The following is a 15379-nucleotide window of genomic DNA, read 5'->3' as shown; positions in this document are numbered from 1 at the left end:
AAGAAGGAGGTGATCAAGTTGCTGACTGATGCCAGTTGCTTTCTTCATAAGTCCCTTGCCCTATCCCCTATGGTTCAATTGGTGATCACTGCTGGACTTTATCTCAGAACAGAACAGCTGATTTTAGTTCTATATAGTGCCCAGGAAAATGGATACAAAATAAGCAGAGGCAATGGATTTTAAATAAAGCTTGTAGTTGAAATAGACACCCTTGAATAATATCAACAAACTCACTTTATTCTGTTCTTTCCCCAGAATATTCCAACTTGATACTATACCTTAATTAGACATTCAAAAATTCCACCATACAACATAGATAAATCAATGTATGATCCTTAACTTTACAAAAAGATTTTTCACTCTTTCCCTGGAGCACTTAATTATTGTAGTTGTTTACAAACTTCTAATTATTTATCTAAATGACTTACTAGTTAGATAACATAAATCTGAATTCTTATTATGACAGTACTGACTAAAAATAAACAAAAACCAACAACAAAGTATTGATAAATGACCCATGAAATTATAATGTAATTAACTGGTTTAAATGTGAATCCACTTTTCAAAATTCAATGTTCATAGCACAAGTTCCCAAAACACAAGTGCTTTATAATGTGAGGTGTATCCTCAATTTATTGCAATATAATTAAGTTCCTATGAATTAAAATTAAAATAATATCATTATTTGAACATTATGTTCAGTCCACAATTTATCAAACTTAATGAAAAACACTGAGTATGTGATTTGAAGCCATTTATAATGTCAAATTGTGGTTGGTTTTTGAGCACATGTAAAAATAATATTTTTTTTAGTTTTTCTATGTTTGTAACCAGTTAACTCATTTAGAAATACACATGCTGATATATTCAGATTTAGTAAATGGAAGATGCCATTGGATCTTTGACCAAGAGAAATTTCTCAAAATGAGCTATTTTAGCATTGCACTTATTTTAAGTCATATGTATGCCTGCAGTAATTTGGCAATTATTTTCTTTTGTACAATCAAAGATAGTTAAAGTATTTGGTTTTCTAGGCAACAAGGAAATATCCTGTATACAACTAGAAAAACTAGAAGGCAAATATCTACTTGAAAATCTTCCACAAAGTGCAGTGAAAAATGACAAATGACCAGTGATGTGTAGTGAAATTAAAAAATGAACCCATCATTGCCTTTGGAATTTTAAAAGACTATGTGGATCATGTTCCCTTTCACACAGTTTGTCCTAATTTTAAAAGAAGCATGAAATTCGAAATAAAAAGCAAGAAAAGGCTGGGGTTAGAAAAATAAAGCTTTGTTAAGATACACCTGGAAATGGATTCCAGGTCCTAGGGTGTTATGGCACAAAGACTCCCAGAACTGAAATGTCAGTCAAGGGCCATGATTCCTATTCTCTATGCTTAAACTTGGTATGAGTTAGTTGGTGTTCTGGTGCCTGTTTACTTACTGTAGAACTTAAAGGAGGTATGCCACACAGTCATTGAGGTTCTTCATCTTATCCACATAAGAAGTTCCTTTTATCCTTGGCAGTATTTTAAGAAGTATAGCTACTATAGCAAGAATTTGGATTACGTACTGTGATGTTCACTGCCAGATTATTTTCATGCCATCACTTAGGCCCACAAAATCCAAAGAGTCATTTAATATAGACTTACTGTCATTTCTTGAATTGCAGCTAAGACAAACAATTGATTGAATTTGCTGATCTTGCTTTGACAAAAGAAAATCTTTGCTCTTTTCCTTGACTAATTGACATAGCATGTTCTTTAAAATGTTTTTACTGATGGTGTTATACAAATGGAAGGATGTTCAGGTTAATTAAATTTGCAAAGATGGACTCCAACGATTAGGAAAATAAATAGTACTAAATTTTGAAGCAGGGATTTATAGATAGTGTTTCAGAGAAGAAGACCATATTGCAAATATGTGGTATATCAAAAAACAAATATTTGGTCTGTGTCCCCAGTTCCTGGTGCAGACACCCTGCAGTTTCCTGAGTGACAGTTTTTCTTGTATTAACAGGGTGACTCATGGCAAGTAGGGGCGAGCAGTGGGGAGGTAGCTTCAGAATAGGGGCTGGTTGCCAGAAAATCCAGTCAAGAGATGAGAGAATTAGAACTTTAGCTTCACTCCCCACCCCTGAGAAGGGGAGAAGGACTACAGGGTGAGTTCCTCCTTAAAACACCTTAAATGATAGAGTTCAGTGAATTTCTGGGTAGGTGATGATAAGAGAAAATTCTGAGATATCCTAAATTAAAAGAGCCACAAGATGAAAGATGGGCTAGAAAGGGAAAGGTTATCAGTTAACAGCTATATAATCAACCAACAGAGGACTTTTCCACATTTCTGAACGCACGTTAAAATCTTGACTCAAAAACCCAGGCTGCTGTCTCCCTAGGTACCATCCACCTGCCCTGCAGTCCCAAGTAATACAGAAATGACCACCACTTTTTATGAGCTGCTCTCCTATCCCCAAATTTTTTCTGCCTCATGTCATTCTACTTTTTCTATAGCCAATTCAGGTTCAGTGTAAACAACTTATACTTCTCCTTTGCTAAATTTTCAATATAAAAGTGTTCTAGGTTTAAGGGACATCTTTTTCAGCTGATATTTAGCCTGAGGCTGGCAATGGAGAAACTTATCTTAGGACCTGACCTTTTTTTTTCTAACTAGCACCTGGAGCAACTCAATAGACCCTTTCTTTATCTCAGAGGTCCCTGGGTCCCAAAAGCTGTAGTTTAATAATGAACACATCGCAGAGGGTCAGAGCCAGCACAGTTGCTCTGCTTCTGCCCTTCCCCATGCTGTGTCCCATGAATTTGTTCTAGTTTGCTTTTGCTGGATAGCATGCTTTGTAATCCAGCAGTAATGGTCAGCAGAGCACCCTTCTGAGTTCTGTGAGCAGTTCTACTGAATTATCAAACTGGAGGAGGGGGCTATGGAAACTCCTGAATCAGTGGTAATCTGGGTTGAAGTGTTGGTGGACTAGTCCTCCATTTGTGGCTGGTGTCTAAGTAGTTTTGTGTGACAGAGGCTATAACCCACGGGGTCTTGAGGAGTCTTGAGAGTTATTGTCAGAACTGAATTGAATGGCAGGACACCTGTTGGTATTGGAGAATTGAATTGCTTGTTGTTGACAAAGACACAAACTCTGGTGTCAGAAGTAGTGTCAGGAAACATGGAGTACAACATCCTACCTGGTCTTATTAAAGACTGAGCACCTACGTGGAATAGAGCTGTGCTCTAAAAATGTCGTTTCTGAATTAGAAAAGGCTGAAGCTGCCACTCGGCAAGGAGTGAAACTGTGATTTGAATGCACAAGTGTGTGCTTCAGAAATAGGAAAAAACAAATTACAAATTTAATTAAATTTCAAAGTGTAACTCGAGTACTTTAAAAAGAGGGGATAGGAAGCAAATAAAAAGGAAAACTTATTGCCAATTAAGTTCTGTCTCCCCACAGTTTGTTCTATCAAAAATCGTGCAATTACATTGTCAGGCACTTATTAAGTGTCTACCCTGCTCTATAAATTATAGAATCTAGACATGACTCCTAGTTTTCAATCAGGACTTACAGGATGATCTCTTTAAATACCCAGAGTTGAGAGTGTGTGTATGAGAGAGAGGAGAGAATGGGGGAGAGAGGGGAGACAGATAGAAAATATCAATTCATAGAACTGAAATTGTCAGAAAACTCTTGACTCCAAATTCTGCCATCTAAGTAGTGTTTTCCTGTTAAGTAAAAAGAGCACTGATGTCCTGAAGTTTTTTGAATGTGGCAAATGTGGCAGAATGCAGACTGATTAGTGGGCAGTTATCTCTGTAAATAAATAAATTATCCATGAACTTTGTGGGGTTTTGCCCATAAGCATCCCTGAAGAAAGGTAGCATTCCAATCACAGGACACAGGAGGCCTGAGCTGGTGTTTTAGCAGAACATGTTCTAAAGTAAAGCTCTCCATGATCATTAAAGAATGCCTACTGTCATTTTTCAGGTGGCTGAGGAAACCTGTATCTTGAGGTTTCCAAGCTATAGATGAAACAGAAGCAGTCAGTTGGGTCTCCAGACTACATTGTCCCCATATTATCGGCACTTTGCCATTTTGGAGACATCTGAAATGTTGACTGACTTTTACAAATGGATCCAGTTGCTAGTTTACGTGTTGATTAGAAAAAAAGGAAAAAAATATATTCAAAGACTAGGCAGAGGAGCAGGAGAACACTCAAATGCAAAATTCAGGACTTTCTTGCTTCCTCCCCGACATTTTTTTTTTTTTTGCCATGCACTAGTAATATCATTCTGACTCTAAACAGGTGCTCTTTCATATTAAAATTCATGGCTCTGAATGTAGTTGAGGTAAATATTTTACTTGTCCTTTGGCACCTTGTACATAAAATTTTAAAATAATTCAAACAACCTACAGCTCGTCAGTGACCAAATAGAGCTCCGGTAAAAATAAAATATCTTTCAGTTCAGCACCAGCTGGCTAAATTTAAACCCAGCATTATGTAATCTTAAAGTGTCCTTGCTTTTAGATGGTGTCTTAGGTGATTCTATTATAATGTCCCTCCCAAATCACTTCTGTCTCTTAACATCTAAACACTTAAGGCACAACAGGTCCAAATTAAGGTGTTCCCAGGCAATCGGAGACAGAAAAAATCCATTTGAAATAGTATATAGGGCACGATACCTTTAAAGTACAATCTCAGTCTTCTCTATTTAAGTTTGTAGTTACTATAATTAGGGCTGGCAGATCCAACTGGCAGTGCTTTTCTTAATTCTGCAAAACATGTAAGAACCTGATTCTTTAATCCTTACTCCAGTAAAACTCCAGAGGAGATAGTCCATGTCTGTAGCAAGAACTACAAAATCAAAGTAAGACTGGGAAAGAATAATTTTCCTCCATTTCTCTAAGCAAATGACAACAGCTGAAAATATTTCAAACCCTTCCTTTCTCTTACCAAATTCCAAAAAATACAGTTTATATTTCTTAGTGGATTTATTCAATTAACACTCATAAAAGACAACCTCATTTTTTACCCATTTTAAACTGTAAGTCGTGGTACAATTTTAGCTCATAGTTGTTTATTCAGATGGGCTTATTATTCTTCAATATTGAGTATAAAAATGCTTTTTTTTTGCAAAGAGATAATTATATGAAGTCCTAAATTTCAAAATATAAAGCAATGCTAAATATTATCATAAAACAAAATCCAGCTGCAAATTTTCTTTTGTGTTGATTACAACTTGACCTATGGTCTCCATGGATCTTCAGGAACCGGCCAGAACATTTTACAACCTTGGAAGCACACATGAATCAATGACTCTGTTACACATACCTTTTGTGACAGTTGGACTTAACCCCAATTTCGTGGAAATGTCGTCTTTCTAGTCCTTCACTGAGTAGTTTCCTCCTTTGTTTCGTGCACAGCAAATTTCCCAGTCCCCTGAAGGCAACCAGCAGAGTGGAGGCCAGCTCCACTGAAGGGTCTATCAAGCAAGTGGATAGGATGGCTGAATTTATTTTAGCCGAGAGTCTAAAGGATGCAACTTAGTACCTATTTTTAGGAACTGAGCTCTGTATAGGTGGGGCCTGAGTCAAGCACTCTTTTCAGAAGTATGTCTCTGAGGGCAGGCTGCCTCATAGTGTCCCTAGTAATGTATGCATGGCTCTAACACATGTGCAGTCAATCAAAATCCCTTTCCCAGCCATGACCACCAGCCAGCTCAGAACTTCCCAATGAAGTCTAAAAAATGATCAGCACGGAAGAGGAAGTAGAGGGGTCAAGGTCTTAGATTACTTGCATGTTTCAAATAATTTTAATCATTTAAAAGTAAAGAATATGAAAATAAAGCAGGTAGAAGAAAGTTCCAACTTATCCTGGTGAAATGATTAACAAGGGTTCTTGGGAAGAGGAAACATTGCTCTCATTTCACGAAATGTTCTTAGATATGTAAAACATTAGCTTGCTTTTTGAGACTTCGCTTATAAAGTGAAACACTAGTTTTAGTAAAGAAAGTGCTTTTTTTGGTTAAAAAAAAGACAAGGAAAAGGGGTGAGAAGACATTCTGGGGGAGAATAAAGAATAATTTAAATCCTGATTCCTGCTCATTAATATGAACTTTAAAATATTCTAGATGAGGAAGAACAGGCAGGAAAAAGCAGTCACCTCATATGCTCCTGAGAGAATCATATTAAATATCCTTTGCTGCCAGCCTCCTTACTCAGCACTCTGCCATCCTGACTCCGAAGAAGGGAGAGAAACCCAGCTAGGATTGCCACTCAGCTGCACAAGCCAACATCGAACACCTTCTAGGTAGATATATAGCAACCGGCTCCCTCAACCTTCTTCTACTATAATTTTCCTCATGTGGTGGTCAGTATGTATACAGCTGGGCTTCCAACAAACCCAGATAAAGAGGAAACTGTCTTTCAATGGAAGGGAAGTATAGTGTTTATACACTCGTTATTTTATACAAAATACTTATAAGTAAGGTATTTACCATACTATTTACTAAGAAAAAACAGCATAAGCTCATGCTTTGGTGCATGCCTGTACTCCAGGGTCTTGGGAGGCTGAAGCATGAGGCAAGTTTGAAACCAACTTCAGCAATGGAGGGAGACCCTGTCTCAAAATAGAGAATAAATAGAAAGGACTTGGGATGTAGCTCAGTGGTAGAACACCCCTGGGCTCAATCCCCAGTTCTGCAAAAAAACCAAAACAAAACACAACAATCAGTAGATGTATTTTTACATATGTAATTTGGTTTCTATTAAAAAGTAGACCAAAGAGTGATATTCCACTCTATTAACTATGAAAAAATTTCTACAATGATCTTCCTGAATATTCCACAAGGTTTTTCAGGGCCAGGAACTGGCAAGCTCTAACAGCTTAGTGATATACTGCCAAGTATGGTAGCTATTAGGCACATGTGACTGTTTAAATTTTAATTGATTAAAATAAAATGAAACAGTTCCTCAGTTTCAGTAACCACATTTCGAGTACGCAGAAGACAGCGCAGACAGAGAGGACCATTGCAGGAAGTTCTGTTGGATAATGCTGATTAGTATAGGGTTTCAATGCAGCCTTGGCACCAACTGTTCTCTGTGATCCGTGCATGTTTTGTATACTGATGAAGCTCTGCTTTAGTCATCTCTGACTGAATAGTACTATCTACCAACTTTAAATGGTAGTTGCATATTAAATAAGATAGTGGGCATAAAAGAATTATTATGATAGTAATTATGCCAATATAATATTTACTTAGAAAACTATTATTATTTTATTTTGTTACAAACACAAAGAAATGGAACCTTGTAGTTTAGATTATGAGGTTGATCTTATAAATAAGGTCCATTTTATTTTTGTATTTACATATGGTTGCAGTGATAGTTAGGGTATTTTTGCTCTCTCAGAATTTGGTTAATTACTCAAAGATCTGACTTCTGATTTCCTCATATTTCCTACTTATTTAAACTCTCTGATATCTCTTTCCCTGTTAGTGATTAGTTTTTCAATTGTTTCTTAAATTTCACTTTTGGTAATCTTTCTTCAAATTTTGTTTTTTGACTTTTCAGGAAGAAAATGTCTTTGATTTAGACTTATACACATGAAAAATCATGTTCTCACGTTTTCCTCATACATTTTCCATGTTTATAGTAGTCCCCAAACCCCAATGACTATACACTGAAAAAAGAAAAAAATATTTTACAGTAAAAAACCCTTGGTGTAACATTATGAAATAATTGGTAGTGGAGTAAGAGAAACAAATGTTGTACCTATAGTAGTGCATATAAAGTACTCTATGGTCAAGAAAAAAAAATAATTATGAACTTAATTAGCTATCAAATAATTTGGTTTATTCAGCTCAGCCACAAAGACAATATTATTAACTAGATCCAAACCACACATTATTTCACTGTTTTTAGACACTGAATTTCAGTTTTCATTTAATAATAATCTAATCCAGTACCATAAAATGACTATGAAAGCCAGCTGGATGGATGATAGATAGAGGGAGGTACACAGGTAGAAAGATCCATAAGGAGATGATGTATCAAATATCTTATCGCTGAGGTGGAAACCTTTGCTCTCAATTCAAATCACAGACATGCTTCAATCTGATGGTGCCTTGACTCACCTCCACATGTGAAAGCCTGTGCTGTACCCTCCTGAGAACTACATGAGATTTTCTTGCAGTGTGGAGTAATTAGTATCAGGCTGATGATCTCACAGAGAAAAATTAGAAACCCTAGATCTCTCAAGAAGACAATATAGAAAAGGTATCAGAAATAGGCCAAACTAAGGACCTAAGAGAATACATACACTTTAAAAAAGACAAGAGCCTTATGAATATTAGCTAAGGATTTGAGGATGACCCAGGAAATATTTGTCAATTTTGTTTGGAACTAGAAGCTGGGGATCTGGGCTTGGCCCAGGGAGAGACTTGCTGCGAGAGGACAGAAAAACTAGAACTTTGGGTGGTTACATGGGTCTGAAGTGATAAAATTGGAAAGTAGAAGGAACTTGGATTCTTTTTTCTCTCCAATATATTCAATAAGTTCTAAAATTTCACTGGATAGCAGGATGCAATTGTGAGCCCAAGCACAGAATGTGTAATGGCCTACATTTTTATGATGCTTAGCAAATAAGTATGCATGAGGAGGACAGGTCACAAAAATTCCTCACATGAAAAGGGAAGTCATTCAGAAACCATCTTCAACAGCTGCCTGGTCCCTGAAGTCACTCACAGTCTGGGTTTGTGGAGGAAAATAAATCAGCAAAGATTTTTGGCTCTTCATCAGGCTTGGGATCCTAAAGTGGATAACTGGAGTTCTCAAACACAGTCAATATCCCCATTCAGACAAGTGCCAAGATCTGAATCTTCACTGAACATGAGAGCAAATATCTAAGCTTAGGACCTTGAAAATGTTGAGTGGGGATTCCTATAGTATCAGTGCTAGGGAGAAAATGATCTCACAGATTTTCAATGAAACACTGAATTAAGGTGGGCAACCCCTCTGTTCACTCCATTCTATCTGCCTAGCAGGGATAGGATAACTTTCCTGATGATGTTGATATCATCTGGAGCTTTCTTAGTTTTGTTTTTGAATATTCAATGCTTGACTTTTAATTATAAAATAGGATTCATGCATGCGAAGACAAAGAACATTACCATGATAACCAACAAAAACAGAGAATGGAAGCAAATACTATACATATTTGAATTAGCAGACAACTTTAAATTGATCATGATTAATATGCAGTATTTTAGAAAATACAGGAAACAAAAAAATATGAAAAGATGAAAATATGAAAACACAAAACTATGAAAAGAGAATTTCATGAGAAAATTAAAATTCAGTGTTATACCAAGGGTATTTTTTACTATACAATATTTTTTACTTACACAAAATAAGAAAGAAATGGATATTCTACAATTGAAAAAAAACATCAGAAATTAAAGATTCAAAGGAAAATTTAACTGCAGATAAGAGACATCAAAAGGTAAGATTAGTAATTCAGAAGATAGGTATATAAGAAATAGATTATTTCAGATATTTTATGTTGAATATTGAAAAGTATTTACTCAATCTTCTAGCAATATGAAATTATTAAATAGTATATCTCTAATATATTAAAATTCAAGTAATTTTGAAAGTGAAACTGATAAACCACATCTATATTCTTTTGTATTTGTGTAATTTATGTCTAAGTGAATGCCAATAGTGACATTCATCATTCCAGCTTGCCTTTACAATCTAGGTATTCTCTTTATAAGTTGTAATCAATACCTTATCTAAGTCTATAATAAAAAAAATATTTAACAGCTTGCCATATACAAAGTCACACTATTGCTAAAGATCTCCTTCTAAGAAAACACTGATATATGATTGTAGTTCCATGTTTATAGGTATTCTTAGTAACTTGATATAAAATTTAACTTATCAGGGAATTTCAAAATTCTATATGTATCTTTAATAGGTCATCAGTCATTATGAACTTATTCTATTTTCTACTTTTCTTGGTGCTATCATTTGTAGGCTGATGCTATTTTCCTGACATAAAAGTCATCCAGGCCAGGTGGTGCACACCTGTAATCTCAGCAAGATGAGAGCCTAAAGCAGAAGGACTGCAAGTTCGTGGCCAGCCTTGGTAGCTTAGCAAGACCCTCAGCAACTTAGTGAGGACCTGTGTCAAGATAAAATAAAAAGAATTGGAGATGTAGATCCATGGTAGGGTATTCATTGGTTCAATACAGGTACATTAAAAAAAGTATTCACCATCTAGGAATTCACTAGGTTTATTTTCTTTTGTTGTTGCTCATTAATACATACATATATGAAAAAATTACATGATATATGCTAAATGTAATAATTTTATTTTTAAATTATACCTTAATAACTCTGGGTACAGGGACACACAAAAAAATAAAACTTTCCACTAGAACTGGGTATCTAGATTCAAACACATGAAGTTAGATACAGATTTTATACCCTTCACAAAACAACTCAAAAATGAATCATTTCCCTAAATGAAAAAAACACAAATCTACAAAACTCTTAGCAGATAATGTAGGACAGAATCTACAGTGTTTGGTCATGACCTTTTAGATAAGCATCAAAGGTATGAATTAAGAAAGAAAGAATTAATAAGCCAGACTTCATTAAAATTAAAAATTTCTTTTCTGTGAAAGGAATGACAAAAGAATAAAAAGCTAAGCCATAAACTAGGAGAAAGAGTTGCAAAACACAAATCTGATAAATGGCTATTATCCAAAAATATACAAAGATGTCATAAAATTTAATAATAAAATAAGGGATCCATTTTAAAAATGGGCTAGCTAACAAGGGTGTGGAAAATGGAAACATGACTGTTGGGAATGTAAATTAGTAAATCCATTATGGAAAACATGGTGGCGTTTCCTCAAACAATTAAAAATAGAACTGCCACGTGATCTAGCATCCTGCTCCTAGGTACATATGCAAAGAAGATGAAATTCGTATTTTTAAGAGACATCTTCACTACCATGTTTACTGTAGCACTATTCACAAAAGCTAATAGTTGGACACAATCTAACTGTCCATAAGCTAATAAATGGATAAAGAAAATATGGTACATATGCACAATGGAATATATCAATCCATGAAAAATGAAATCTTGGAACTGGAGATCAATCATTATGTCAAGTAAAATAAGCCAGGCCCTGAAAGATAAGTGCCACATAATCTCATTCATATATGGAATCTAAAAAAGTTAATTTCATAAAATTGAGACTCTAATGAAGGTTACCAGAAGCTGAGAAAAGTAGGAGACAGAGACAGATGGAGAAAAGGTTAATCAGTGGGTACTTTGTTTTAGTTGGACAGAAGCAAGATGTTTTAGCATGCTGTTGTACAGTAGGATGACTATAGATAACAATTTTCTGTGCATTTCAGAAACCTAGAATGAAGAATTTTGAGTTTTCACAATAAAGAAATGATAGATGATTAAGGAGATGGATATGTTTGACATGATTTAAACATTATGCATTGTATATGTGAGTGGAAATATCACATGGTACCCCATGTGATATATGTATATTTTGTGTTTCCATTTATAAATTGAAAATAAATTTAACTAAAAATAAAAAGAATAGATCAAAGACCTTAATAAACACCTCACTAAAGAAGGTACACAGATAACTAATAAGCATATGAAAAGATGTTCCACATCAAATGTCATCAAGGAAATGCAAATTAAAACAAGAGTGTGGTCCTAGGACAACTTATTAGGCTGACATCCAGAACATTGACAACACCAAGTGCTGACCAGGATGTTGTGCAATGGAAACACTAATTCATTGCTGATGGGAATGCAAAATTGGAACCAATTTTGGAAGACAGCTTGGTACTTGCTAATAAAACCAAACATACTTTTGCTATCTGATCCATCAATCAAGCCCCTTGGTATTTACCCGAAGGAACTGAAAACTTTTGTTCACAGAAACACCTGCACATGGATATACATAGCAGTTTTATTCATACTTGCCACAATTTAGAATTAACCAAGCTGTCCTTGAGTAGATAAATGGGCCAATAAACTCTGGTACATTAGAAAATGGAATAATATTCAGTGCTACAAGGAAATGAACTATCAAATCATGAAAAGACATAGAGAAAACTTAAATTCATATTAAAACCAGTCCCCTACTGACTACTACTATATTATTCCAAGTCTTTGCCATTTTAGAAAAGGAAAAAAAAAAATGAACACAGTAAAAAATAAGTGGTTTTCAAGGGTTAAGGGAGAGAAAGGGATAAATATGCAGAACACAGAGGATTTTTAGGGCAGTAAAAGTACTCTGTATGGTAATTTACCCTTATGATAATCCATAATGGTGGATTCATGTGATTATACTTTTGCCAGACCCATATAAAATACAGTATGAAGAGTGAACCCCAATGTAAGTTATGAACCTTACGTGATTACAATGGGCCAATGTAGGTTCATCAATTTAAATATATGTGCCACTCTTGTGTAGACTACTGATAATACATGTTGTAAAGTTAAAGCTCTTCTAAAAATAAAAAAAAAATGTCTATTAAAAGACTTTCCAAGAAAATAAGTGAATCTTTCTTTATCTTTTAATTTTTAGTAATAATATCTGGGCTTCATAAAAGAATTATAATAAGATTTTGTTAGTTGATTTACATTTAGTTTCTCTTACTCTGACAGAAACTCCAAGATATTGGAGCTTTAACCATTTTTTTTAGGAAGAAAACTGAGTTTGAGTGAAATTAAGTAACTTTTCTAAAGACAAAATTTAATAATAAGCAAATACGGTGCTGATTCTAAAGCTTTGGATTATTTGAGGCATTAGTTATTCTGACCCTGACTTAAAAGTCCCATCCATGATTATGTGTGCTGGGTGATCAGTTTTGAGAGGGATCAACTCTTTTGCATATGAATAAATACAAAGGTTAAGGCATTGTGTATCCCTGTGGTAGGTAGGCTCTTAGTGCATGGTAGAAAAGTGACTGACTCTTGGGACACATGGTTTGGGGGTTTAAAGTAATCTGATATCTAATCTCTGGACCAAAGAGGCCCATCCAAGATTTTTAGAATTAAAGATCAAATATATAAATGCTCTAGTTTTACACTGTTAGCTAGCATATATATAATAGTGGCCTACTGCTGGGTTTGGTGGGACATGTCTATAAAGCTAACAACTAGGAAGACTGAGGCAGGAGTAGCACAATTTGAGGCCTGTCTCAGCAAGGGGTGAGACCCTGTCTCAAAAAAAGGGCGGGGGGCTAGAAATGTAGCTCAGTGATAAAGCACCCCTGGATTAAATCTCCAATAAAAAAAAAGTAAAATAAAAAAAAATACTAGCCTGCCACTTAAGATCTAGCAATCTGCTTGGTGGCATGATCCTTTCAATTGTCTTTTCAATTGTCATTGTATTTAATTAACTATTATTTTCACCTGTTCAAGTTTAATCCCATTAAAATTACATTACAATATTAGGAAAGTATGAATAAAGCCATTATACATATATGACTCATTTAAATCATATCTCATAGTCCTATGTAGGGTAATGATGTAATGTAGTATGAAAACCAAGCAACTTTAGGGAATGAAAACAGCACTATTAATAACTATGCCAACACACAGCATAAGCCGAGGTTGTCTGGAGTGAGGAGGGTTGTACAAACACCTGACTAATAAGCCATAAGCAGACCCTTTGACTCAGCCTGGGAATGCATGTTGAGGGGGATTTCAAATGACCTAGCTCTCAATTTGAAAAATAGAAAAATGTAAACATTCTTTACAGGATACTTTAGTTTAGATCACCGTGATCCTATAAATATAAAATGGATTACACAAGAACCTTATAAGAAAGAGTGAGATGAATGAAATAACTCTTAACACATATGTAAAATTTTATCCAGAAAAAAACAGGTAACTTCATAATGAGAGAGATTCTTGGTTAAAAACTAGCAGGGGGAGGATGGACGTTTCTGATAGATTCTCATTGATTTTCCATCACATAAGTAAAAATAAAAGCACAAAATATCATGGGTTGCTAATAATGAGTGAGTATATATATATATATATATATATATATATATATATATCACAAAAATATGAAAAAGAGGACTAAGAGAAGATATGCTGAGATTTGTGCAGAATTTCCAATAGTGGATATCACTGGGAATAACATGAATTGTGCTTCTGGATGACATACTACAAAGAGCATCCTCTGAATCACAAAGAGACAAAGAGTTTTATTTTGTTTTGTTTTATTGTCATGATATTGGGGACTCAACCTAGGATCTTGTACATCCTAGACAAGTGATCTCTTCTTGAGCTACATTTCCAGCCCTTTTTTGTAATTATTTTATTTTATTTTATTTTATTTTATTTTATTTTAGCTTAGTTTAGTTTAAGACAGGGTATATCTCAGTTGCCATAGCTGGCCCTGAATTTACAGTCCGTCTGCATCAGTCCTGGGTAGCTAGTATTACAGGCATGTGTCACCACGCTCAGCAGAACAAATAACAGAGAAAGGCTTTGATTCACCCCATCACCTCATAGTCTTACACTGATATGACCAAAATCATGTGGCATTTCTCCAAATCCATGCGAAAATCCTTTTGGACCATCCCAAACTACATTTCTGATTCATCTCTACCCTGCTTCTTTCCGGACAGAAGGGAACAGATAAGATGGAGCTGCATTCTTTAAGAACTGCTTTAAAGAATTCCTGGTGGCAATCCATAGTGATTCATGATTTGCACCATACAAAGGGAAGTGTACACATTGTGTTTGAAAACCTAAAGTAAAGGATTCAAAGTTTCAACTTCTGTTAGCAAATTGGTATAAGATGACAATATTTTAGTGTAGTTTAAGGAGATAAATTTAAAAAAAAATATATTTTTATATATATATATATATATATATATTATACATATATACATACATATGTGTGTGTGTGAATTTATAGGATGTAAGCATTCAGTGACAGCAAAATAAAACAACTATTATCCACCCTATCAGAAAAAAAAAAATACCATGTCTGAATCAATCAAAAATGCCAGGTCTAAACCCAATGAAGAGAGTAAATAAATGAAGATGTCATGAAAAGACACTTTGGGGCAAAGATAAGGGATGCTGACTTGATGAAGTAAAGCAATGGCAAAACTCTTAAATCAGTTTATGCTTAAAGAGCTGACAAATCTTAAGTTGAGAGTAGAGTGGTGGTTACCAGAGACTATAGAGGGATCAAGAAAGGTTGATCAACAGGTTTGATAGTTAGGGGGAGGAAGTTCTTTTGTGCAACCCCACAGCAGGCTGACCATGGATGAGGATAATGAACTATTCATTTGAAAAAGCTAA

The 15379-nt window shown here is 34.9% G+C and overlaps 1 protein-coding gene across 3 annotated transcripts in view; it reads right to left on the bottom strand.

Moving 5' to 3' along the window:
- LOC113183310 (xin actin-binding repeat-containing protein 2) overlaps nt 1-5502 on the bottom strand; it is a 75323-nt gene extending 69821 nt beyond the window's left edge. For all 3 annotated transcript variants that reach the window (XM_026389599.2, XM_026389597.2, XM_026389598.2), the window contains exon 1: nt 5336-5502. The gene's annotated coding sequence lies outside the window, so the exon portion shown is untranslated. The remainder of the gene's footprint in view (nt 1-5335) is intronic.
- Between the last annotated feature and the right edge of the window lie 9877 nt (nt 5503-15379).

The sequence above is a fragment of the Urocitellus parryii genome, chromosome 1, assembly GCF_045843805.1.
Source record: "Urocitellus parryii isolate mUroPar1 chromosome 1, mUroPar1.hap1, whole genome shotgun sequence".
NCBI classification, from domain to species: Eukaryota; Metazoa; Chordata; class Mammalia; order Rodentia; family Sciuridae; genus Urocitellus; species Urocitellus parryii.
The sequence above is the reverse complement of the archived record's forward strand: the minus strand, read 5'-3'. Positions and strand labels throughout refer to the sequence as shown.